The sequence below is a fragment of the Ursus americanus genome, chromosome 13, assembly GCF_024610735.1.
Source record: "Ursus americanus isolate L20-20 chromosome 13, mUrsAme1.1.p, whole genome shotgun sequence".
NCBI classification, from domain to species: domain Eukaryota; kingdom Metazoa; phylum Chordata; class Mammalia; order Carnivora; family Ursidae; genus Ursus; species Ursus americanus.
The window spans coordinates 23,982,078-24,008,705 of record NC_142139.1 but is presented as its reverse complement, the minus strand read 5'-3'; positions in this window follow the sequence as shown (position 1 = coordinate 24,008,705).

The window sequence follows — 26,628 nt, the reverse complement described above, 5'->3', positions numbered from 1 at the left end:
GAACCAATTTGCCAGATCAATGGCTACATACCATGTACCAGAGGCCATGTTAATTTTCTCTAGCGAATATATCACATCTGGCACAGCTGCTGCAATTGGGTTATTACCTGGTTGAGTTTGCAGTTATGCACTGTCATCTTCCATCTGTTTTTTGTTTGTTTTGTTTTGTTGTTTTGTTTTGTTTTGTTTCTGGAGCCAGATGGTAAATTAAATGGAGAAACGATGAATTCTTGGATCCTTTAGGTCTTTAAAAGTTGTACTAATCTCTGATATTTCTGCTGGGATTCAATATTGTTATTTCTTTATTTTATTGGTTGGGGTCTAGTATGTTTTTAATATCTCTATTTATCTTGTCCTGAAAACAAACATGAAGTTTCTGAATGAGAGATCAGACATTATTACAGCATTACCAGCACTGATTACCTGTACCCCAGGCCCCCTAGGATGATTCGATGAGAGCAGATGTCACCTGCACAGTTGGAAGAAAGGAGCCCGGAAATTATGCAACTGAAAGCCTATACAGGAACTCCTTTATACAACCCCTACTGCACTCCCCAAGAAAACACACCCCTCAGAAAGGGAGATCTTCTTTTTAATGTAAACAAATCCTTCCTCAGAAAAGAAGAGAATTGGTTCAGAGTTGTATTACCTTTAAAACGTAATAACATACCTAGAGATATAACATCCTTAGAATGAGAAGAACAAATAGTTCTGGGGGAAATGGCACATTTTTTGTCTTAATAGCATTTCAGTCGTCTTTCCTCAGAAAGTCCTGACAATGCAGAAACATGAAAATATCTTCACCACAGGAACTGGCACTTTTAGTGTTGCACTTGGGTTGCACTATGAAAGCTCTCACCCCACAACACAAGGAACAGAGAGAAAAAATCCTTCCAATTACACAGTGTGTCTATCCCAATTGCATATTTGGAGAGATAGCCATGTGATGGTTTTGCAAACCCAGTGTTCACTGTTAGCCTGACCCACACGATATGCTTATGTATTCATACACCTTATGTCTCCACTTAACTGGGACTCACCAAAATGCTCTGGTGTGCTGTAAACTTGAAATCTGAGCAAATAGTCATAGGTCTTTTTGAGAGAGGAATGGTGGAATTACTACCATGCTAAGGAGTCATGGTGAAGTTTTTCCTCCTCAAGACCCAGACTTTTCCTCAATCACTGTATCCTATGTATGAATATTAGCTCAAACTTGAAAATTAGGCAAGGAGTCATGACACTTTATTAATTGCCCTTAGTCATCGGATTGTTTATTTTTCAGTATATAAACTGAGCATTTTCCCTGGCGACTGCCCACCTATTTTTTTTCTCACAGGGAAGCCATGTTTTATTAAACAATTTCATGACACTGATGGATCAGTCTCCCACATTGCCACTTCTACATTGCCACTTATGATAATTTTCTTTACTTGACTTCTGATGATTAAGGACTGACAGCAGTTGGGAGGCACCAGCTCTTACTAGAAAGGATTGGAACTCTACTATAAATTCAGAGTTTAGGAAAACCTGGAGATGCAAACTTTGGGAGCAAATCAGTGCCAAGATTCCAATCCTATGTGGCAGGACCTCATTCTTCCTCAGCAAGGTCCTGATCTTGTCATTTCAGATAGATATAATTTGGAAGAGGAAACCTCTATGGAGCTCTGCTACTTCAATTATTAAGTTCTCAGGTTTTTCTTCCTTTTGGCTACAGAAATTGAGAGTCTTTTTATATATTAACAAGAGTTCCTTCTGGCTTTCTTGTTAAGGAATTATTTATTAATCACTTTTATTTATTTCTTATCTTTTTTCAAAGAATCAATTGTGCTGAGCAATAGCAACTCAATTCCGAAGTCCTCATAGTTACTAATTCTTCTTTATTCTTCTTTAATATCTTCTCAAAAGCTTCTCATTTTGTATTGGCTAGTAAATTCCCTAGCAGAATATCATTGTAGTTTACCACCCAAAAAAGTGTTAAAAATTTACTATTAATTACCTAATTCCAGGAGTTATCTTTTTTGCCTTCTAATAGTGATGGTGAATTCATTGCCAGCTAAACAGCAGTTGATTCAAAACCTTACTTTAGTGTCTGTTTCTCAAACTAGTATTGTTGAATTCAACAGGAAGCATATTCTGTATATCTCTTTAAAGCAGACTCTGAAATGGAGATCAACATGTAGAATGTTTATTACAGAATGTTATTGGTATTCTCATTTACTGAAGGTGAAGTTATGATGCAATATTGGGCAAATACAGAACTAGGACTGTGACACCATTTCAATGAAGATTTCAGGTGGCCCCAAGGGAAGTTCTGCCAATAGGAATTATTCTGAGTTGTAGGCGAAAGGTCTTGGCATCCATAACCTTGTTATCAACTATTCACTATTTTGAGCTATTATTATTTCAAGAGGGCATGATCTTGGGTGAGGCAACTCTTTTTAGATGAAGCATTTCTTCAAGAAAGCTGAGAGCCATGGGCTGTCCACAGACAACACACCCAGCAAGTAGGGGGAGAAATTCTGAAGAAGGATTTGATTGAAGCAGCCTAGCAGTTATTATATCCACTAATACAGAACAGGTTTTTCCTTTTTCATCTTTTGAAAAAATGCATTTGATATTTACTCCTTGGATCAGCCATGAACAGCAAAGGTCTTGTTATGGATTACATTGTGCTCCCTCAAAAAGGTATGTTGAAACCCTAATACTCTATACTTCAGATTCTGACTGTACTTGGAGATAAGGTCTTTATAGAGGCAATCAAATTAAGATGATGTCATTAAGGTGAGCTTTAATTCAATATGACTTGTGTCTTTATAAAGAGAAGAAACATGGACATAGAGAAATGCACAAGAGAAGATAATGTGAGGGGATGCAGGAAGAAGGCTATATGAGGAGAGAGGATTGGAGTGATGCATCTTCAATCCAAGGAAACCCAAAGACTCCAGCGAACCACCAGAAGCTAGGAAGAGGCAAGGAAGAATTCTTCCACTGGTTTCAGAAGGATCATGGCCTCACCAACACTATGATTTGAGGCTTCTAGCCTCTGGAACTGGAAGACAATAATTTTTATTCTAAGCCACCCAGTTTGTGTTATTTTATGGTGGCAAGTACCTGGGAAATTAATACAGACTCCAAAATAAATGATATAACAATGCACTGAGACTGTCTCTTAGTTTAGTTAATTACATTCTATACTAAAAAATGTTCTTTTAGATAGATGATATATAATAAAGATACAATTGAGGAAAATATAAAACATTTATGAGATCAGTGATTTGTGATGCAATCAGTGATCAGTGATTTGTAACATTAGAACAACATTAAGGATTAACGACAAATCCAAAGAAAAGTAATTTCATGTATTTATCATTAAACAAGATAAGAACAGGTTGTGATATTAACTTAAATGTTCTTGGTAGTCTTCACTGAAAAGACAGTGTTTGAGCAAAAAGAGTAGCAGCTGCCCTAATCTGGGACCAAGCCTGATGAGCTACAGGAAAATTAATGAGTCCAAAGTGACTAGAGCAGATGACATTATGGGTTGAGTAGCAAGAGAGGGATTCAGAAAGCCAGATCACAAAGAAATGTAAAGGTCAGTGCAGAAAACATACATTTAGTAAAATGGAATTCTGTTGCAGGGCTTTGAATAGACAAGTGACATAATTTGATTATCATTTTGACAGTATCACCTAAGATGCTTATTAATAGATATTAAAATGGGAAAAGATAGAAGCAGGGCCAACAGTTAGGAGACTGCAACCCTCCAGGTGAGAAATAAAGAGGGGTAGCACCCAGATAGATTCTGAAGGATTTGACCTGACTTAATTGTAGAGTTGATTAAGATGTCTCTGGGTGACTGTTGTCTTGAATCTGGTGGTAAGATTGAAGTGGCCATAGGTCAGTAGGGGCAGCAGTTGGGAAGAAAAGGTGCGTGTGAATCAAGAGACAGTGAGAAAAAAAACTGAATCCTCTGAGGAAAATCTGGATCCCCTGAAAACAAATAGAGACCCACAGGGACAAGTTGAAATCTACATTTATCTTTTATCAACTCCAGCTTCATTAATGCGTATTATCTCCACTTTTCACCATGGAACTGTGTATTTACCTGACACCAGAACTTGAAGAAACTTAAGGAAGAATTCTCAAGAAGCTAGAAGAGCTGTGGGCCTGGCTGTTGGCCTATACCAACAAGATATGCCAGCATATCAGTGACCATATGAGTCATAGTGGTAGCTGATGTCCTACGCAAACCCTTACAGTGAAATGGCTGCTGCTTCTGTTCCACCTTTCAAAATGACACTTGTATACAGCTTGTGCCTTTCTCTAGCCTGTACTCATTCAGAAAAGAAATTCTAAGAAGGTTTGTTCCACATTGCTTAGTTGACACAGTACAAAAACCACCAATATTTACCCTTTTTCAACTTGGTATCCCCACACGACTCTTTTAAGCATATTTAACTCTTAAAAGTCAAGAGCAAAGCCATACTTTCACTTATATGATGCAAGCAACTCTCACACAACTTAAAGCTTACTAATTCTCTCTATATGTCTCATATATATACCTGCCTCTCATAAATCACCTTATCCATCTTAGGGTGATGGTCATTATTCTTCTAGCTGAATAATAACCACATTCAGATATCCTGCAACTTAAATAATGAGGAATATATTTAAGCACTATTAACTTATGTTAGATGGTATCAGAATGATAGAGGGAAAAACAACTAATTGATATATGAACATATATATTCATATCAAAATAAGAAGGAAATATTTTATTATGGTCTTTGTTTCTGCCACTGGTCACATGGTCACAGCTGGTATTTATAACATCTTCCACAACCCCTTCTTTAAACTATCCTTCCCCCATCAAATTAGTATAGCATTTCATTGAATTGTATCAAAAAACATGGCCAAACTGAGGGACTACCTAGGGGATACCATGCATTTAACTTCCATTTTAATGAAATGTCTTTGGTGACAGTTTGGGAACCTCTATTGATCTCTAGAACAATGGGGCCCGACTTTGGGGCGATTGGAAGCACAAATTTTACTAAGAAATTATTAAGAGTTAGAGGAACAGAAAAGATTTTCCCAACGTACCTATGGCTCCACACTTTAATTCCCAAGCTTATGAATTCTAGATACAGGAGAATATCACTGGATATTAGTGTATGATTTAGAACATACATATACAATGTTCTGGAGGGTACCACCTCAGCGCCACGAGATGCTGCTAGCTAATGTCTTAACTGACTCTCTGAAACACCTTTCATTTTTTTAAAAAATCATAGTAGGTGCTTCAGTGTGAAGGGAATGCATTCAGACAAGAAAATTTCATAAGCATGAGGCCATTTCCATACTTTATTTGCTATAAAATCAATTATTTTACTGGAAGCTATGCTATGTAAAATACCACAATGGGGAATAAAACATTTTGTAAGTCCAAAGATAGTGGTCTTGTCAAAAGCTCTTTGAACAGAAAAGGGAACCTCATATTCAAAATAAGTGCCTATTCCCCTGAGTGAAAGTGCTGCTCCTTTCTATGACAGAAGCGATGCAGCTAGCATCTGGTTGTTCCATCTAGAAAACGGTGTCCCATCTGGGACTCAGATTCTATATAAGATGGTGAAATATGAACTACCCAGTCGTGCCTATAGCCAAGCATGTCCTGGTCAAAAGTCTGTGTATAATATATATTCAATAGGCAAAGTTCAATGCTGCTATTACTATACTAGAGATTCTTGCTTCCGAAAAAATTTTGGACTTTACAGTACAGAAACTGTACAGGTTTCTAAGTTTTACTAAGATTATTTTTTTAGTTTTTGATATGTTCATGTCAGATTTTCTCTTTACTAACAATTATAAAACAGTAACAGTTAAAGTTCTTACAAGTCTCTGCCCGGACCTCCTGCCCACCACACACAGAGATATGCACACACAGAAATACGCACACAATCCGCATACCCCGAAATCCACTCCTTCCACCCCTAGATCCAATCTAGCTATATATTCATTTTACGACATCACTAATCAATATGTGTATCATAGTGTATAAGTAAAAGCTAAATATTATTTACAATTAATTCACTTAATGTTCTGTTTGTTCATAATCTTCCTTATATTATTTTTATTTCCTCTCGAAATACTGATTGCACTTTTTTATATTTGATAATTTGAAAAATGTGTTTTACTTTTAATGTAACATTTTGTTTTAGAGATTTTATTAAAATGCTATATTATTAAATAATATAATGAATATTCTATGTAATATAATGAAATATAGTCCCAGGAATGATTATTTAAATAATATCATCACAACTAGGATCCCATTTGTCAGAGATAGTCTTTGCTAACATTTTAGTGTGTATGCTTATGGAATTGTTTCCATTCACACATGCATATATGTGAATTATATATTTCTTATATTCCAAACTGACAACAAAAAATACACAAACAGAAATAGCACAGCATGATTATGGGTACAATTCTGAAGCCAAAATGCTTAGTTTTTTTTTTAATAAGTTTTTAAATTATATTATGTTAGTCACCATACAGTATATCCCTGGTTTTTGATGTAAAGTTCCATGATTCATTAGTTGCGTATAACACCCAATGCACCATGCAATACGTGCCCTCCTTACTACCCATCACCAGCCTATCCCATTCCCCCACCCCCATCCCCTCTGAAGCCCTCAGTTTGTTTCTCAGAGTCCATAGTCTCTCATGCTTCATTCCCCCTTCTGATTACCCCCCCTTTCTTTATTCCTTTCTTCTCCTACTGACCTTCCTAGTTATGTTCCATAGATGAGAGAAAGCATATGATAATTGTCTTTCTCTGCTTGACTTATTTCACTTAGCATTATCTTCTCCAGTGCTGTCCATGTTGCAGCAAATGTTGAGAAATCGTTCTTTTTGATAGCTGAGTAATATTCCATTGTATATATGGACCACATCTTCTTAATCCAGTCATCCGTTGAAGGGCATCTCAGTTCCTTCCACGATTTAGCTATTGTGGATAATGCTGCTATGAACATTGGGGTGCATATGGCCCTTCTCTTCACTACGTCTACATCTTTGGGCTAAATACCCAGTAGTGCAATGGCTGGATCATAGGGTAGCTCAATTTTTAACTTTTTAAGGGACCTCCACACTGTTTTCCAGAGTGGCTGTACCAACTTGCATTCCCACCAACAATGTAGGAGGGATCCCCTTTCTCCACATCCTCTCCAACAATTGTTGTTTCTTGCCTTGTCAATTTTTGCCATTCTAACTGGCGTAAAGTGGTATCTCAGTGTGGTTTTGATTTGAATTTCCTTGATGGCTAATGATTTTGAACACAAAATGCTTAGTTTTAAATCATACTTGTCCCTCTTTCTTTATCTGTAAAATGAGATAGATAATAAGTGCATATAGTTTTGAAATATATATATAATTTCATATATTGTAATTATATAATGTATATTGAATATATAAATACATGATATGTGTATATATGTATATATAATATGTATATATATGTATATATATATATATATAGCACTAGATCAGTGCTTGGTACATAATAACTATAAATTGTTGTGAATCTATTGTTCTGTACACTTGTTTTCTTAATATCATGGACAATTTTCTGTGTCAAAATGTATAAAAGTACCTAAAAATAAATAATCTCAGCTATCTCATCCTGAAAAGTACCCCAAATTAGATACTGTTCATATAAAAATTACCAGGAAATCATATACAATCAAAGGCAATGTACCTTTGAGATTCTTTGGTTTTCTTTATGAAAGTACACCTGATCCACTGTTAAAGGAGCACTCTTTTCTGATAGAGTCAAGAAAAATAGAGATGGGTTCTGCTAGATGGGTAACACAGAATTTGTAAGGCAGAATATTAAAAATTCTAAGCTTCAACATTAGCCATTCACATTATAAGTAAACACATGGGGAACATATCACAGTATAAGTAAATCTCTTCTAAAATGTAAATAATAGAGATTTGGAGTACTAAGGTAGATTTGTCTCCAGCTGAGTGCCTGGTATGGGCTGTTTCTGTGTCTCTCCAAGTCTTGGGTGCTAGACCTGTCTTCCTTACCACCTGGTCATAGTCTTGAAGCTTGGGGATAGATAGATAGATAGATAGATAGATAGATAGATAGATAGATAGACACTGATATTAAAATATAATCTATAGCTATATCATTTATATCTATACTTATCTATCATCTATCTATCATCTATCTATATTATAGTTCTATCTATCTATTATCTATCTATCTATCTATCTATCTATCTATCTATCTATCTATCACCTATCTTTTGAGAGAAAGAGATTTATAAAGAATTGACTTATGCAGTTATGGAAGGGAAGTTCCACAGTCTACTGTCTGCAAGCCACAGACCCAGGAAAGCCAGTAGTGTCAGTGATATAGTGCCAAGTTCAAGTCTATAGGCTTGAGAACAAAAGCACTGATGGTTTAAGCCACAGTCCAAAAACAGGAGCAGTCAGGGGAAATGAATTCTCCCTTCTTCTGCCTTCTTGTTCTATTCAGTCTCTCAGTGGATTAGAGAATGCCCACCAGTAATCTGCTTTACCTAGTCTACTAACTCAAATGTTAATCTCATCCAGAAACACCCTCACAGACACACCCCAAAGTAATATTTTACCAAATATCAGGGTTACTTATAGCCTAACCAAGTTGACACATCAAATTGTTCATCACAGTAGCCTTCTGCCAGAGTACATGCTATCTCCACAAGGGGTGAACCATAACCTCTGCCTCATTCATAGAGATAGAAGATACAATGTTCAGTAACTTGTCCTTTACTTTAATAGAATTTCTTGGCATGTCCCAAACCTCTGAACTTTTAAAATTTCAATGAAAGTACTGAATCTTTGTAGGATTTACCTTTTATTTCCTTGCATGTGTGTTTCTCATTAGGGCATCTAGAGTACTTGCTGTTTCCTGTTTTTTAGGTATAATCAGCAAGATGTCATGCATCAGTACAATGGGCCAGTGTGAGTTATGTGAAATGTTAAAATGATCAAAGCCTCTTTGAATTATCTTATGACAGAGTGGGACAGTTAACACAACTCTGGTGCAAAACAGATCATATAAAGTGCTGGCCTTATTTTTATCTCCTTTGTTGATAGGGATTGAAACTCATGCATTATCCAGATTAATAACCTCATAAAAATTTCCAAAGGCTTTATTTTTCTTCACAAAAGCTGTGATGGAGACTACTGCTTGGTTGAGTGATAATTGGGGCTACTATTTTGGTTAAGTTTTCTGGCAACATTTGCCACTTTGGATGGTGGTGGAATCTGAAATATGTGTGGACATGATGGGCACCACTACTCATATATCTTTAAGTTTTTAAAGGTGAAGAACATGAGAGCAGATAGTTATAGAGGGTTCCGATTCCCTTCCTTTCAAATCGTTCTTAAATGAAAGGTCAGGGGGCCAAAGTGAGAATTCTGTCAATTACTAATGTGTGTCTCCTAACCAGCTACATGGCAATCAAAGGTTGAAAAAAATGAGAGCTTGTGGGCATTTTATTTACAGAAATTGACGATAGGTAGACTAGGAGTCCATTTACCATCTAGTTTCCATATGCTTACTATCTTCAAATAAGTCTATTATTTATTCCCAGATGTCAGTGTCGTCTCAGAGCTTCTGCTCTACAACCTGCAAAAGGTCTAGATGTTTCTCCTCCCGCCCCATCATATAAATTACTCTGATAGATAATCACAAATCCAACTGGAAGGATTAGGGAAATACTGGCCTTACTTGTAGCTGTGTTTCAGGGTCATTCTCAAAGAAACTATGCCTCCATTCCAATCTACAAGCACTAGGCTCAAACTTTTCATGTTATTTTTGAGAAATGAGTATAATTCACTTCTATAAAAATAGATTAAAGCTCTTTATAAATTGTCTCTCTTTATCTTGTAGTGTTAGATATTATACTTCAAGGAGGACAAGAGGCTAGTGAACATTTTATCCTCAGTTTTGAGCAAGATTTTAATATTCAAATCAAGTTTGTGATTAGTTCAGTACTATACATCTAAATTTTTTAATGGAAAGTATTGTATTTTTAAAAAAATATTTTAAGTATTTATTTGAGAGAAAGAAAGAGAACAGAGGGAGAGTGAGAGGGAGAAGCAGACTCCCCACTAAGCAGAGATCCCCACGTGGGACTCTATCCCAGGACCCTGAGATCATGACCTGAGCTGAAGGCAGATGCTCAATCAACTGAGACACCCAGGCACCCCGAAAGTATTGTATTTTTTATTGTAAATATATATTACTTGTCTGAGTGTAAAATGTTCTTGATTTGTTTAGTAGGCACACAACTTCCATACTTTAAATTAAAAAAAAATTATTATGAAAGGAGTGATTATTCATATCATCACCACAGCTCGTTCTCTCTACGGTAATAATTTAAAGGTTGATTTAGTTGTTTTATATCTTCCTTTAATAAGATTAATAAAAAGAAACATCTCATTTATGCAATTTTCAATTTATGTAAAAATAGGGTATATTTAAGAATCTTTAAGTAGTGCCATGCAAAGACTATAACCTTTCCTTGTTATCTCCAGGCCTGTTAAATTATTTTTGATAAATTAAAATTAGGCATTTTGATTAATTCCTCCTTTCCTGGAAACATATATCATACTGCATTCAGGATTAAGTTGGACTTTTAGAATTTAATTAACTCATTTTAAATGCATATAACCACTAGTAGAACATAATGGAATGTATATACATGTATATGAAAGAGTAGATCCCTCTGGCCTTTGGAATTTGAATAACTCAGTTGAGTAAGCACTACTTATTATTCCTGGTACAAATACTTACATCTCTTCCACTTGGAAAATCAAACATAATTGCCATGCTAAATATAGTGAGGTACTATATCTATTAGTATGGATACCCAAAATATTCTATTATTTAACTATAAATGTTCAACTGTGTTTTTTTGAAATAATAATAATGCGAATTTAAATATGTCTGAACTGATAATGTTCTGGTGGGTGGCATGTTTCTTCTAATAAAAGTTTGGTAGAGTTATGCATGATTGTGAATGATTTTGTATACAAATATAGAACTCATATTTTTAATTAATTCAGAAAAAGTAGAGAAATTTTAATAATATTTTAGAAATGAGATAATTGACTCTATTTTTTGAATTTCTACTCTTTACTGTTGGAAAAATTATATAATCATCAGATAGGAAAATTGAACTTGCTAAACCTATAACATTTCATTTTCTAAAATAGTCTATTATGACAGCAGGCACAGTATTTATGTATGGGGTGTGTGTGTATGTGAGGGAGCCCTAGAAGAGAAAATAAGGTTAAAAACATCATTAAAGGGATTTTAGGGGACTTAAAGAATATACTAGAAGTAATGTATAACCTACTATTGAAAGACATTTATTCATTCCAGAATTATTTATTGAGGGCCTATTCTGGATCAGGCAATGAAGATACAACAGCAAATAAAATAATGAAATAAAATAAAATATTGGTAAGATATTCCCTCTTCATTCTTTGTTATAAGATCTGGTTTGGATATCAAATGAGAGGAAAAATAAGCACAATTATTTCAACTATGATAATGCCTGTAATTTCTAAGAACAGGTGCTGTGGGTGTAATTTATGTTAAGAGAGGGAAGGAGAAACCTCTATTACCCAGGGACTTTATCAGGCTTTGATGTATTCAATTATTTAAAAATTGAAAATACCAAAAGTCGTGGACAGGGAAAAGGAAAGGGAAGTTATTAGAATTAGAACTGTTCATTTAACTTAACATTATATTTTCAACCTATTCCAGTATCTTTATCTTATCCTCATTCATGAAATTTCAGTTATTTGATGACAGGTTCTATATTTCCTGTATAGCCATAAATTTGCCTAGTATCCACACTAATATCCACAAATACATATTCGTTGGAGGGGGTAAAATAATGAACAAATATTTTTATTGCTTTCATATAAGAAATACCTCATTATTTTTGCATGTAAGAAATTTTGTATATTTAGATATGTTCTTTTTTAAGGGGTCCTGATTATAATTATAACGTAATTCTCCAGGAGACTCAGTGCCTTGACAATAAATATTATGTATTTTAGAATTTATCCAATTTATTCCATAAGTTATAAATTATATACGTGCCCAGTGTGTATGTAAACATTTTATTTACTCAAAACATATGTAAAAGTGCTAATTACTAAGTAACCAGGAAAGTGTATTTCTCAGTACATATCATTTAAAGTGATGCCTTAAACTGATACTGCTAACTACTTTTCTATCTGTTACAATCAATAGACTTCAAAAAAAAAATCTCTGTTTTTTAGAATCACTGTTATGAGGATACTGTTTGTGTCCTTTCAAAATTCATGTATTAAAATCCTACCACCCAATGTGATGGTATTAGGAGGCCGGGCCTTTGGTAGATAATCAGGAGTAATGAGAATAAGTAGGACACAAAGATGGAGCCCTTAATGAATTAAATTAGTGCACTTATAAGAGTCATAAGAGATCTTGCTTCCCCTCTCTCTGCTCTATGTCTCGTGAGAATAGAACAAGGAGATGGTCATCTATAAATTCAGAAGAGAGCTCTCATCAGATCCTGACCATGCTGGCACCCTGATCCCAGACTTCCAGCCTTCAGAACTTGTGAGAAATACATTTCTGGTGTTTATAAGCCGTCCATAAAGTACTTTGTCATAGCAACATGAAGTGACTAAGACAGATGCATTATACACAGAAATATGTGGTCTTTTGATTCTCATTAATGGTCTCTGGAAGGGCAACATTAACATGAAGTAAAATTCCATTTTCCATATTGTGAAATCATAGCACTACTATAAAAAAGAATTTTACGACTCAAAGGCAAAATTACCCATGGCAATTATAAATCCATTTTTGTTCTTATTTATGGCACTGTATTATTAGATTGAATTATAAACACTTTACAATTAAATATACCTTTATATCACTATAACACATTGCTCTAATACCCAATTAACCCTATACCCTAAACTATTCTTGATATTGTAAGTTAATTAAGATTTCATACTAATTTCTTACTGTTGTCTTACTCAGTTTCTGTCTGAATTTTCCCATAGTCAAAACTTTTTGCAAGTTGAATTGGTATCATTTTTTTTTTAATTTGAAACCTGCACAAACACATTTTAACTACTGCTCACTTTTTTTTTTTCTTTTGCATTTTCTCCCTTCCCAGCACCCTGGTATGCCTAACTTAATGGAAGAAAATGTTCCCAAAGGTAGTATTAAGAAAATATTAACATATTAACACTCCAGTTTAACAGAATATATTATCTATATTTAAAAATTCAGAGACCTGGGTGGCTCAGTAGGTTAAGCATATGCCTTCGGCTCAGGTCATGATCAAAGATTTTGGGATCAAGTCCCACATCCTGCTCCTTGCTCAGCGGGGAACCTGCTTCTCCCTCTGCCTGCTGCTCCCCCTGCTTGTGCACTTTCTCTCTCTCTCTGACAAATAAATAAAATCTTTAAAAAAAAATCCATAGACCACTTACATTCATCATTAGTGTGGAGAATTGTAGGTTTTCTAGGTTTCTAGGACATTCACAGTTCTACCCTCTCCATTCTACCCTCATCACCGATAAATGTTTCCCTGCATGCCTGCATGAAACCATACTAAGTATCCAATTATCCTAGTTGTTTTTCAGGTGACCTGAAAGCGCCCTGAATAAAGAGACACTTTTATTTAAAGAAATATACAGTACAATGTCCGAAATGCCTTGATGATGATTTCTACCGATGCGGCTACCTAGTCTCTGGGTAGAAAGCCCTTCTGCTGCTTCCCACATGCAGAGAGCTCTGTGCACCACATTTTTTTACACTCAAACTCCAGCCATCATCTGTGCTCCCTCCACCCCCTTTCCCACCTCACACATTATCAAGTCTTTGGGAGAAGGAGAGTTCTTTTTTTTTTCCTTTTGCACTGGAGTGATTGTTTCCACATTGGTAAAGGATAGATGGAAATGAGAGGGATAAGGAAGAATGGAAATAAATGGATCATGAAGTGATTAATACTTGGAGCAATATGACAGAGAAATAAGAATTGCTGGGGCACCATAGTATTTAACAATCCATTAAACTCACACTAAACCTTTGAAAATATTTGCTTTTTTTTCTTGATGACTCTAATATTGGGGCTTGTCTTCTTTTTTGCTAGAGCTGCACTGAGTATGCTCTTCTGGCTGTTTACTTCAGGGAACATATCCCTTCATCTGACATGCACATTTAGCTTTCCCTTAAATGAGTTTATAACTCATAGGCTCCCCCAAAAGCTTTTCTCATAGGAATCACTGAGTTTCTATTCCCCTGACCATACTGCTCAGCCCTCTTGTGGTTTTGCTGATCCCACTTGCTTGGATAACTGTCATTTTTTTTTTTTAACTTTTCAGGATTCCATAGATTACAGAATAATTTCTACCTATTACTATTTTTAAAAAAATATTTTATTTCTGGGGCACCTGGGTGGCTCAGTCGTTAAGCGTCTGCCTTCGGCTCAGGGTGTGATCCCAGCGTTCTGGGATCGAGCCCCACATCAGGCTCCTACGCTGGAAGCCTGCTTCTTCCTCTCCCACTCCCTCTCTTGTGTTCCCTCTCTCTTTGGCTGTCTCTCTCTCTGTCAAATAAATAAATAAAATCTTTAAAGAAATATTTTATTTCTATACATTATGAATTTTTCTTTACTCGTCAGAAAACTCTCTTTGGTCTGTTTATCTGTTTGGAATGTGGCTGTAAAGATGGAGATGGTACATATATTTAATTGGATGGGCTCTACTGACACAGAATTAAGAAGGAGACCTCAGAACTGCTCTTCCAATGCGCTTTTAATTGATTTCACTCTCCTCCTCCTGGAGATTGTCTTTTTACTATAAAATAGTGCTCTCAAACATCCCACGTGTCTTTGAGATGATGTTTCTTAGTGAAGCCCTATATTCCCTGATGTTTAGAATGGTTCCCTACCTATTATTTTTTATAACTTGGATATAGTTAATTTGGTAGATTTGAAACTCAGTTTCTCTATATTTTCCCTGAAGTATTTATAAAATCTTTCTCTTTACCTTATGGATGGGAAATGACATATATAATTCCCTTTTTCAGGTGTTCTATATCTTATAAATTACCCCAAGCAACAATCAAGAAAAAGATCAACTCTAATCTTCCAGAAACTTATGTGTTAGACTGATCTTTATTTTGAATTACCTTGGTAACCCTTGATGTGTTGGGAGAAATGTGAAGTTTTCTGATACTACAAAATCACCGTTTTCCTTCTTCTCAGTTTTCCTTGGATCTTTCTCAACAGTCACCAACATACCTAGAGCAAAAAATGATTACAAATATTTCTGAGACATATAATACATAAATTGATATCTCCCACAATACACCAACTTTCCTTTTAAAAAGATACAACTGAGTCATAGATATTTTCATATCTACATTTGTTGGCTGTATGTAAATAAGCTCTGTGATATTTTCAACTTAGGTGCAGTTCATAATAAACTATATCCAGGGCTATTACTAATATGACAATTTCTTATTCTTGTGTGTTTTCATTCCTAGACCATATCTTTTTTGACATTTCTTTTATATTTATTATTAAAAATCTAAACTTCAATATTTTGACCTCCATTGACCTCCCAAAGTTTTTCTCTCAGATAACTTAAAAATTATATAATCATTACACATAATAAGGAAAAGTGACTACATTATCAAATCAATGTAAAATATGTTTATTATTATAATGTTAAAAATACTGGATTTTAGAGATTTGGAGTTTTAAAAATAATGTATTTATTGAGTATTCCTTTCAATTTTCAAAATAAGTGTACAAAAATTACATACACATATGTATACATATACACATACATATGCATATTTACATAAATATATGTGAGTATATATTTTCATATAAATGTAATATCATGGATATGTATATATGTATTATCTTACTCCAATGTATCTGATAAATAACAACATGTACAATAAAATTGCAGGTCACTGTGTTCTAAATTATTTTCTTAAAAGTCAAACTAAAATAGGTATTCTATTGCCTGCAAAAAACAAACAAAAAAAGAAAAACATTTTTAAAGCTCAAATTATAATTAAACACAGAAAGGTTTTATTGAACCAGAAATTCCCATACAGCCGCATAATATTAAATCTAACATGTGCATTAGTTAAATAATATTTATATCTTATTTTTCTATTTCTTTTCTTTAGGTTTTGAAATAGCATTGCATCAAAATATAGCCAACCTTATATATCCACACTGATCACATGCTGAAAAGGTAAATCATAGTTTATTTTTAAAGTTTCTGAGTGTTCACATCTAAGACATGTTGAATTGCTGTTCAGAGAGATTTTTATTAGTGACAGGGATGAGATACTATACTTTGAAGAAAATAGTCAGTAAAACGTTAACTTTTCTCACATGAGAAAAATTTGAGTTCATATTCTGAGTCCTATCTCATTTGTCCTTCTCTGTTTTTTTTTTTTTTAACTAAACGGGTCTTTTGCTGTAAACTGTGATCATAATATGGTTTTAACTTAAACTTTTCACTGTTTCAGGTTTTCACTCTAGTCTTTAAAAAAATAACATTATAAAAATTCCAGAACAAAAATTAATGTTTTGCTTTCTTACAAAATATATGTTGAAAATATTTCTTTGCACAAATATATGTATATAATATATTTGCCAATATGTTAGGTGTGTCATTCTACCTTGGAATAGATATCCTCTAACTTTCCATCCCCTCACCATACTCTTCTATCATTGTAGAATATTCTTTTTTTTTTTAAGATTTATTTATTTATTTGAGAGAGAGAGTGTGCACAAGTGGGAGAGGGACAGAGGGAGAAGGTGAGGTAAAGATTCTCAAGCAGACTCCCCACTGAGTGCAGAGCCCGATGCAGGGCTCAATCCCAGGACTCTGAGATCAGGACCTGAGCCAAAATCAAGTTAACTGACTGAGCCACCCTGGCCCCCCATTGTAGAATATTCTTGTTTTATCAAACTATTACTGCTCAAGAATGTGTTAAATTATAAGGGATTTAATTAAATATATATATATGCATATATATGTATATACGTGTGTGTGTGTGTGTGTGTGTGTGTGTGTGTGTGTGTGTTTGTGTGTGTAGTTAGTGCTTTCTCTGGGTCCATCCTTAATTATAAAACCTTTGGTTTGTAAATGGCTATGGCCTCATACAATGTTGAATCACATTGGATCATTGAAAACATATCTTTTTATATCATCAGCAGTGCTTAGCTCTATTCTCAAATAATTGAATTTTGAACTCATTTAGGGCAGGACTTTGTCTTTCTTCTTGTTCCGACTGTGCCCCATGCGGTAGGGTAGGCTGTAGTTTAACAGACCATGCGCACTGCATTAGACAGTACCGACTATCATACACAACATATGGTGCATGCATGTAGCGGCCAAGGATTTTCTTCCCACGGCCCTATCTTTTCAATGCTCTACATTTCCCTTGTCACAGGGGCCATCGATTTGCCATTCACTCTACAAAACAGTAGAAGGAGCTGCAATACAAAAATGGGTGGCAAATTTGACCAAAGTTTAGTCAGCATTATTCTCCAAAATTGTTAGCTAGGATCTCTATAGAAACCTTTCTCCAATATGCCAGTGACTCTGTGGAGTCAACTAACTCTTTTTTCATGGAAATAAAACCCACTCGTTTTCTCATTTCAAATTTTAAACTATGCCCGCACCAAATATTACTGATAATAGGAAAATTACAAAAGATAAAATAAAAATTGCATTTGATATAATTAGTACAAAATATAATGAAGCACTAGACTCTGCCAAATTCAAAGCACAACCTGAAGGAGGGGTGATTTTTAAGGTTTTACTTAAAAAAGAGCAAAGCCTAGTGTAAATGCTATCTTCACTTGATGCAAATGCATATTTAATTCCACAGTGAAACATTCATAAGGTGATTGTAAAAAGGTATTTATTATAGTCTGAAAGGACAGTATGATAAAATAATAATTCTTGTGTAATATGCCATTTTCCTTAACTATAAAAACAATTCCCCACAACCATGTCCAGATATAATACTTGTGTAGAAAAGATGCTTTAAAATTTCAATAAACTCAGATAATATTTGCTTTTCTATTACAGAAGTGGAATGCCATTTCTATCTTGTCGCAGTAAGCTATTACCTTAAAAATTATGTTGAGTTCTTCATGGATAATTACCTTCTGTTCTTGACATTCATACTGACTTCTAGTGTTTAGTCCAACTTAAATACAGAAATTATACCCCCCAAATCATAGAGAATTCAGGCTTTTCGTTTCTTCTGTCGTATTAAAAGTAATACTCCATTAGTTTTCTGTACTCACACTCACTCTATGTATATATTGGCCTTGGCTAAAATTGACTGTTCTTTATTAATATTAAAATTATAAATACTATTTGAGTACAATGAATGATTTTTTTTTTAAATGCATTTGCCATGATTTAGGGACTAAGATAATAAAGGTTAGTGTGACATATCTAGAGGGTGCTGTAATACTCTAAGCCAGGATTTTCAAAGATCAAGTGGGGAAAGAGAAAATAAGCTACCAGAAATACTTCATTAAATCTGTAGTTATTCACAGGAAAACTTGTGTAGAACGAGCACACTTTTTTTTTTTTTTTTTTTACCAGCACAAGTTGGGTTTCTTCAGGAATAAAAGATGGGGAGCTTGGGTGGCTCAGTTGGGTAAGCATTTGCTTTTGACTCAGGTCACGATTTCAAGGTCCTGGAATCAAGACCCGCGTTAGGCTCTCTGCTCAGTGGGGAATCTTCTTCTCCCTCTCTCTCTCCCCCTCCCTCTGTGCTCTCTCTCTCTCAAATAAATAAAATCTAAAAAAAAAAAAAAAAAAGTAAAAGAGAATTTCATGCTGGGACAAACAAGCTGTGGCAAAACCATACACAAGTCTTGGTGGGGGGAGAGAGGTACCCCTTTTTAAAGGAGAAAAGGTGTAATTTGAGAACGTTGTTATAAACTAAAAGTCCATTGGAATAAACTAGGAGTTTAAGTATGGTGGCTTTTCATTGGCTGAATCACCATTCACTTCTAAAAATGTAGTTTCAGACTCCATTTTGGTGTACATGAATCTAGTAAGATTTATTGGTTTAGACATAAAAAGTATATGTTCCAGTGACATACTTTTTTTTTTTTACACACATTCAGTTATATGATATTTTCTATTAAAATTGAATGTGTATCTAGTTATTTACTCATTTCAGTTTCTACAACTTCAGCATCCCTTAAAAATATTACGGGTTAAATATATAGCCTTTTAGAGGTCAAAATGATTCCATAGGAATCAACTGTCTTAACATTCTTCACATGCCCTCATACTTTTTAAGAAATTATTTAAAAAATTAATTCTGGTGTAGTTGACATACAGTGTTATATTAGTTTCAAGTGTACAATACAGTGATTTAAAAATTCATTTATTACTCAGTGCTCATCAAGATAAGTGTACTCTTTATCCCCTTCACCTACTTCACCCATCTCCCCAACCCACCTCCCCTCTGGTAACCACTAGTTAAGAGTCTGTTTTTTGATTTGTCTCTTTTTGTTCTTTGTTTTTTTGTTTGTTTTATTTCTTAAATTTCACATGAGTGAAATCATATGGTATTTGTCTTTCTCTGACTGGCTTATTTCACTTAGCATTGTACTCTCTAGATCCATCTATGTTGTTGCAAATGACAAGATTTCATTATTTTTTATGCCTGAATAATATTCCACTATATATATATATATATATATATATATATATATATATATATATATTATACACACACAGACATATATATATACATCACATTTTCTTTATCCATTCATCTATTGATGAACACTTGGGCTGCTTCCACAATTTGGCTATTGTAAATAGTGCTGCAAAAAACAGGGGTGCACATATCTTTTTGAACTAGTGTTTTCATATTGAGTAAATACCTAGTAGTGAGATTACTGGATCATATGTTAGTTCTATTTTTAATTTTTTGAGGAAACTCTATACTGTCTTTCACAGTGGCTACACCAGTTTGCATTTCCAGCAATAGTGCCTCTTTGCCAACATTTGTTGTTTCTTGTGTTTTTTGATTTTAGCCATTCTGACAGCTGTGAGGTGATATCTCATTGTGGTTTTGATTTGCGTTTCCCTGATGAGTGAGGTAGAGCATCTTCTCATGCTTCTGTTGTGTATGTCCTCAGACTTTCACTTATTTCACTATTAACCTTTTTTTTCCATTTCAAAAAAATAATGACAGCCTCTTATTTGACTACCTTTAAGTCAACATTATATTCTGTGATCAATTTTTGGGATTCTCCAGAATGGAAAAGAATAAAAGAACTTTGTAATAAAAGAATGCATGAATATGTGTAACAAGATGTTAAATTGGAATTTTTATCAGTTTGTGCTCCAGTCTAAAAACAAGAGGTGTCAACCACTCCCAATTTCCAAACTTAGGTTCTAAATCATTTCTTTGGGATTTACCCAAAAGTCAAATCAGAGAAAATTAGGTAACCAACAGCTTCCAGTCCATTGAACTGGAGTTAGAATATCTGAGAGGGAATCATAGGATTAAGAGGATTTTATTGGCACTAGTTACCAATATGTGCTGTGAGTCCACCTTTACTGGCACATAGGCGCTTAGCATGGATTTTCCTTTAGTTCAAGGAGACTCCTTAGAAATTTAATATGAGTTTTCTACAGTTTGGGAAACACAGTGGACTATTTGGTAAGTAATGCTGAAGCAGTCTCAAAGTCAAGAGGCTGACTGAAGTGACCTATGGGCTGTAGGCTGGAAATAATTACAAACCCATTCATAATAGGACAAAGTTCTGTAATATCATCACATCAGATGAGAGAATCACCCTGGCATTCTTTTAGATCATGGCTGCCTGAAGAGGTAAGGAGAATTCAGCAGAAATAAATTGGGCTTATTCACTTACATCCTAAGAGAGGAAACAGCTATCCAAAGAGGCCAAATAAACAGGATTCTCAATGGCCTCTTAAGGCATCCCAGAAGACAATCATTTTTCAATCCCTGACAAGCTCAAACTAATCACAGAACCAATAAAGTAAGACATACCTTGATTCTTTAATCTTTCTTCCTTATCCTGCTTTGATGTAAAGGGTTATGACAGATGTTTAGCATAGGAAAGGGATAGAAATACAAAGCAGAAAAATGAAGAAGCCAACCATACTCCTTATTTTCATTAAAGGTTTATAGAGTTAATTCTGAACTACAGAAAAAGACATACACACAAAAGAAAGAAAGAAAGAAAAAAGACATATATCATTTTTAAATAAAGTGAAGAATTTTGACTGTTTAATGGGACTGCATGTTTAATGACAATTATAATTTTTTTTTGACTTGAAGTGAATAAGAGGGTTGTCATTATCTGAGTCTGTCTTGGATCTCATCCAAGTCATGGGGAATTCGACATCTAGCCTCACAGAGCATGTTGAAACAAGTAGAAAGTAAAAAAAAATAAGGTTGCTCCTGTTATTTCTTGGGTTCATTTATTCAGTGTGAAATTCCTCAAATCAAAGCTGCTAAGATGATTATTAAGGACTCAGTTGTTAATTTAAATATTTATTATTCTAGGTAATTTTATAATTAGAAGCAAAGAGTCGATTAATGGCAACAATTCTACAGCAAATAGTTTATCATAGCTTCGATGATCTACTACTAGCATTGTAATTTCATGGAATTATGTCTTTTCTAAATTTTTATGTCTCCTAAAATATTTTCTTAGCATTCTAGCATTTCAAGGAATTAACCGTCCATTCTAATATTTATATTTTGCTATTAGAAATTTGTCCAAAATTAACTTTATTAATTTTAACACATGCTATGATTTCTTTTATCCTTATAGCTATTTAATTTATTACACCTATTTTTTTCCTCATGCAGTTTTTCAACATAACCCATTATGGTTGATGAATTTATCTTGTCAGCAGATCATGAGGATTAATTATCTTCATTTTTTAAATTTTATTTATCTATATCTGGCATTATTATAGGCAGAAAAAAACTATTGTGTACATTATGTTTCATGGTTGGTAATCAAATTAGTATTTACAAAGAATACAACTGGCAATGCCAGTATTGCTTAAATCGTGTCAAACTTACGGGGATTTTTTTTTTTTTTTTTGAGTGAGAGAGAGAGAGAAAGAGAATAGAGAGGAAGGGGCAGAAGGAGAGGGAGAGAAAGAATCGTAAGAAGGCTCTATGCTCAATCCAACATGGGACTTGACCTCACAACCCTGAAATCATGACCTGAGCCAAAAATCAAGAGTTGGTTGCTTAACCTCATGAGCCACCTAGGTGCCCCTACACTGACTATTCTTATTTGAATAGAGCCTTGTTAGTTTTAAAGTGTTTTATTTCTGTTTTGTTTTTCTTATATGTTTTTTGATTGTCTTTTAATTAATACTTCTTTTATTAGTTAATTAACTCTTTCATAATGAAGGGCAAATTATTGACATTTTGATGAATTATTTTAATTCTACTAGTTTGCAACCAACAACTTAATCAACCAACAAATATCTCAACTACTTATAAATATAAGAACCAAGAACATATCTAGAGGATTAAGAAGAATAAGGCTGTAGACACAATTTTTTAGACTGCTGAGTATCTGAAATGTATTTTAAAATAATTTTCTTGTAGCTTTGTAGAAGTCCAGTGAAAATCTGCAAGCAAAAATTGGCAGGGTCAATACTCAGTTTTATTCTGATTAATCTATAGGCAGAGTACATATATATACATATATATGTGTATATATACATATTTATATATATATTTAGATTATATATATTTAAATAGAAATACTAGAATATATATATGTATATATATATATTTTTTTTAAATGGAAATACTAGAATAAGAAAGACCATTTAAAGTCCATTGGGTAATATTGGAAGCTAATAATATCCAGGATTATGCTGATAGCTATTTAAATCTTAAAAAGGGAAATTTTTGTGAAGAAAGAATTAGAAAAATTGATTTTTGATTTTAAAAGATTAATACATTCCATTTCTTTTGCTAGAATAATAAATGTTAGATACAAATATGTTTATGTGATTATGCTACTAAAGAGAAATTAAGTAGTTATAGGAGATCCTTCTAGAAATAATCTCAAGACTTTCTACTCTGGGAGCAAGCCTCATTCAATTGAATTAGGTCACTCTCTGAAGTACTTTTTGAAGAATTGGTCATTCTGTGCAACTGTGGGAGAATGTGTTTTATATCTTGTGTTTTATTCTGTCTGTGCCTGCCCAAATGTTCTGTTCTGTCTTCACCTTGTCTCATTCCATGCCATTAATTGCTGACTCTGCAACATAACCTGGTATTAAAAGAAACATTCAAAAACAATTTAAGTCTTATTTTTTGTGTCTTTTGATAGGTTAAAAATTACAAAGCACTTGAAACCTTATAAATAATAGGAGAAGGAAAGAAGGAGGAGGAGGAGGAAGTGGAAAAGGAGGAAGGTTGAAGAGAAGTAGTCCAGGGACTCAAACTTGAGAAACACCCACATATTATTAAAAAAAAAAAAAAAAAGACTGATGGTTAGAAACCAATACAAAAACAATAGAAGTTTGGTTATTTCCGGTGCACTAAAAACAGCACAATTGGCTTTATTTATTTTTTTTCTCTTTCGCTGCAAGAGGCACAGATTGGCCTCAGTTGTCTAATTGGAAAAAAATCTTACATGCTTTCCTACCTCTTAAAGAAACCATAAACCTCACTCAGATCATCGTAACAGAATGTAACATCTAAGTTTAGCAGTATAATAGGGAAAATTGGCTTTTGGAGAACTTGATTCCAAGTTGACCTGGCTTTAAAAAGCAGCAGTGTGTAAAACTTTAGTTACTCTCACAGCTGGGATTTATGCTTGGATGGACATCACTCTTTCACACCTAATGAGAATGCGGCTGTTTGTATCTTAAAGGAACTGTGGGTCTAAAGACAAAATTTAGCAATATTTCATTATCCATTACTATTTTTATGATATGCAGTATTTTTAAATGTGTTGCCACAGAAATGAGAAAGAAAATCCCTTTCGTTATACTTCACTCACTCTTTAAATGACATAGAATTGACATTAATGCTTTGGCCTCCATTTGCTATATGTCATAATTTATAGTTCCCTATAATTATATTTTGCTAAGAATAGTCTTTCATTTTCATGACTTGGGAGACCAAATGTTGAACTATTCTCTTTTTGAGTTTTTAAATGAAATAACCAAATTTTCTATCTAAATGGGAGCTTTACTCACATTTTCTCTTAGAGTAAACTTATGAAACTGACTGAAATGTACAAGACCTGTATATTAAATGGAATTGCCTCATTTAAAATTCATCATTTCTTTATAATTTTATTTGTTGTTAATTTATTATTTGCAGTGATTTTATTGATTAATATCTGTTATTTACATTATTTGCCCTTGTCAATTTTCTGAGGTTAATAAGTATTAATAATGACTAGACATATTCTATTTAACATTATAAATATAAAAAAACAAGTGGCTCTTTTCTTTAATTGTCTTCTCTACTGTTACCCCAACAGCACCAATTCTGAACTCCTGAAAAAATATTTAAGGTTTTATTTTGTCATATATTTTCCTGGCATCAAAGAAACTGCACAAGTTACGTGTTCACATGTAAGCTCGTCATTAGTAAGCTCACACAAAACATTAAAATATTATTTTCAGCTTTACAGATGGCATTTTATTACAAGTGGTTGTTCACACCTACCATACATTTTGTAGGTGGGAAATAAATAAACATGGACAACTGAAGCCTTTTAGGAAAGATTTTACATTCTAAGTTTTGAAGGAGACTCATTTCCATTCATTATTTTGATGATAGACACATATGAAGAATGAGAAGAGATATTTCTTTTCATATTAAAGACCATAATTCTATGAATTCTTCTCTGTTCAGAGAAGTTATACTTCTCTTATATACAGTTATAACTTTTTTTTTTAAGATTTTACTTATTTATTTGACAAAGAGAGCACAAGCAGGGCAAGCCTCAGGCAGAGAGAGAGGAAGAAGCAGGCTTCCCACTGAGTGGGGAGCCCAATGCAGGGCTCCATCCCAGGATTTTGGAATCACGACCCCAGCGGAAGGCAGATGCTTAACTGACTGAGCCACCCAGGTGCCCCATCAGTTACAACTTTTTTAAAATAGCTATAAAATTTGGATTATGTAACATAGATATCAAAATGAATAATTTTTAAATTAATTATATTATTAGTTTTAATCAATTATTTTAAAAAGAACAACAACTTGACACAATGAACTGAAAGGAAACCTAGGTTTGTCTTGCTGTGTCTTATTTTTTCCTATTATCCCAGAGGTAGATATTTAATATTACTTTTCTAAAATATCTTGTACCCAAAGGGTGTCTGGTGTTATTATACAATGAACATGTTTTTCTCTATGTTTTATAATTTTGAGTGAACACAAAAAATACGGAAAGCATTATTTGTTAAGTAAAGATATTACATATCTATTAAATCTATTTAACTCATAGTGCAAAATAAATATTTGTTTTTGTTGCTATTATTTTTGATACTTCTATTGTTCTTTAAATTATAATCCAGATTACAACATTAATAGGTCTCTATATATTTAAACTTAAAAAGCCTTTAAAAACACTAAAACTTAAACACAGCACAACGTGATAATAGAATATCTCAAATAGTCATGCTAATCAGAGGATATTTCTGTGACAGGTTGAAATGATAAACCATTACTCAACTCTTACTGGAATACCTTCACCATAAGATTGTTGTTTACTTACTAGGGGTGGTCCCCATCCTCCCTTGGAAACATTTAACATCTAGCTAATGCACTATTATTTTATAAGAATAAGAAACATTTTCATCGTTTACTTTGGGAATCACTACTCACACAGTGCATAAGACCATATTTAATGGTAGATATTCACTATTTACCAATTTCAAAAAATGCTGTATGATAACATCCAGAGACACATACTGCCAAGTTCTTTTAGAGAACTGATTTTTATTTAAGAATATAGTCCTTTATCAGAAATGACAGAAAATTGATGGAAACAATCTCATTACTGAGGAAAAGATGACACCATTCTTTCCACCTCACCCTCAGTAAAAATTGAGAGATACAAATACACAGTTTTATGTGAGTTCTACAGAAGTGTCCCATCTTACAAACACCATATATTAAACTGCAGGAGAAGTATTCTGCCTTCAGAAATGTGTTAAGTGTTATACTGCTTTTGTGTCAATGAAAATGATAAGAATAACTAATATGAGGGCAAAAAAGTGTATACTTTAAACATTATTCTTAGGTTAAGATTTCAGGGACTAAATTTAGTCATCTCCTTGGTGGATTAATCAGTCTGTGCCATAAATGTACGGTTATTGAGATTTTTTTTTCTTTTATTTATTGACAATATGTACAGCTATAAAAGCAAGTCCTGGGGCTTCTATAAATGAGTGTAGAGCATCTGGTGATATTGCTCTACGATTAGAGCATAACGT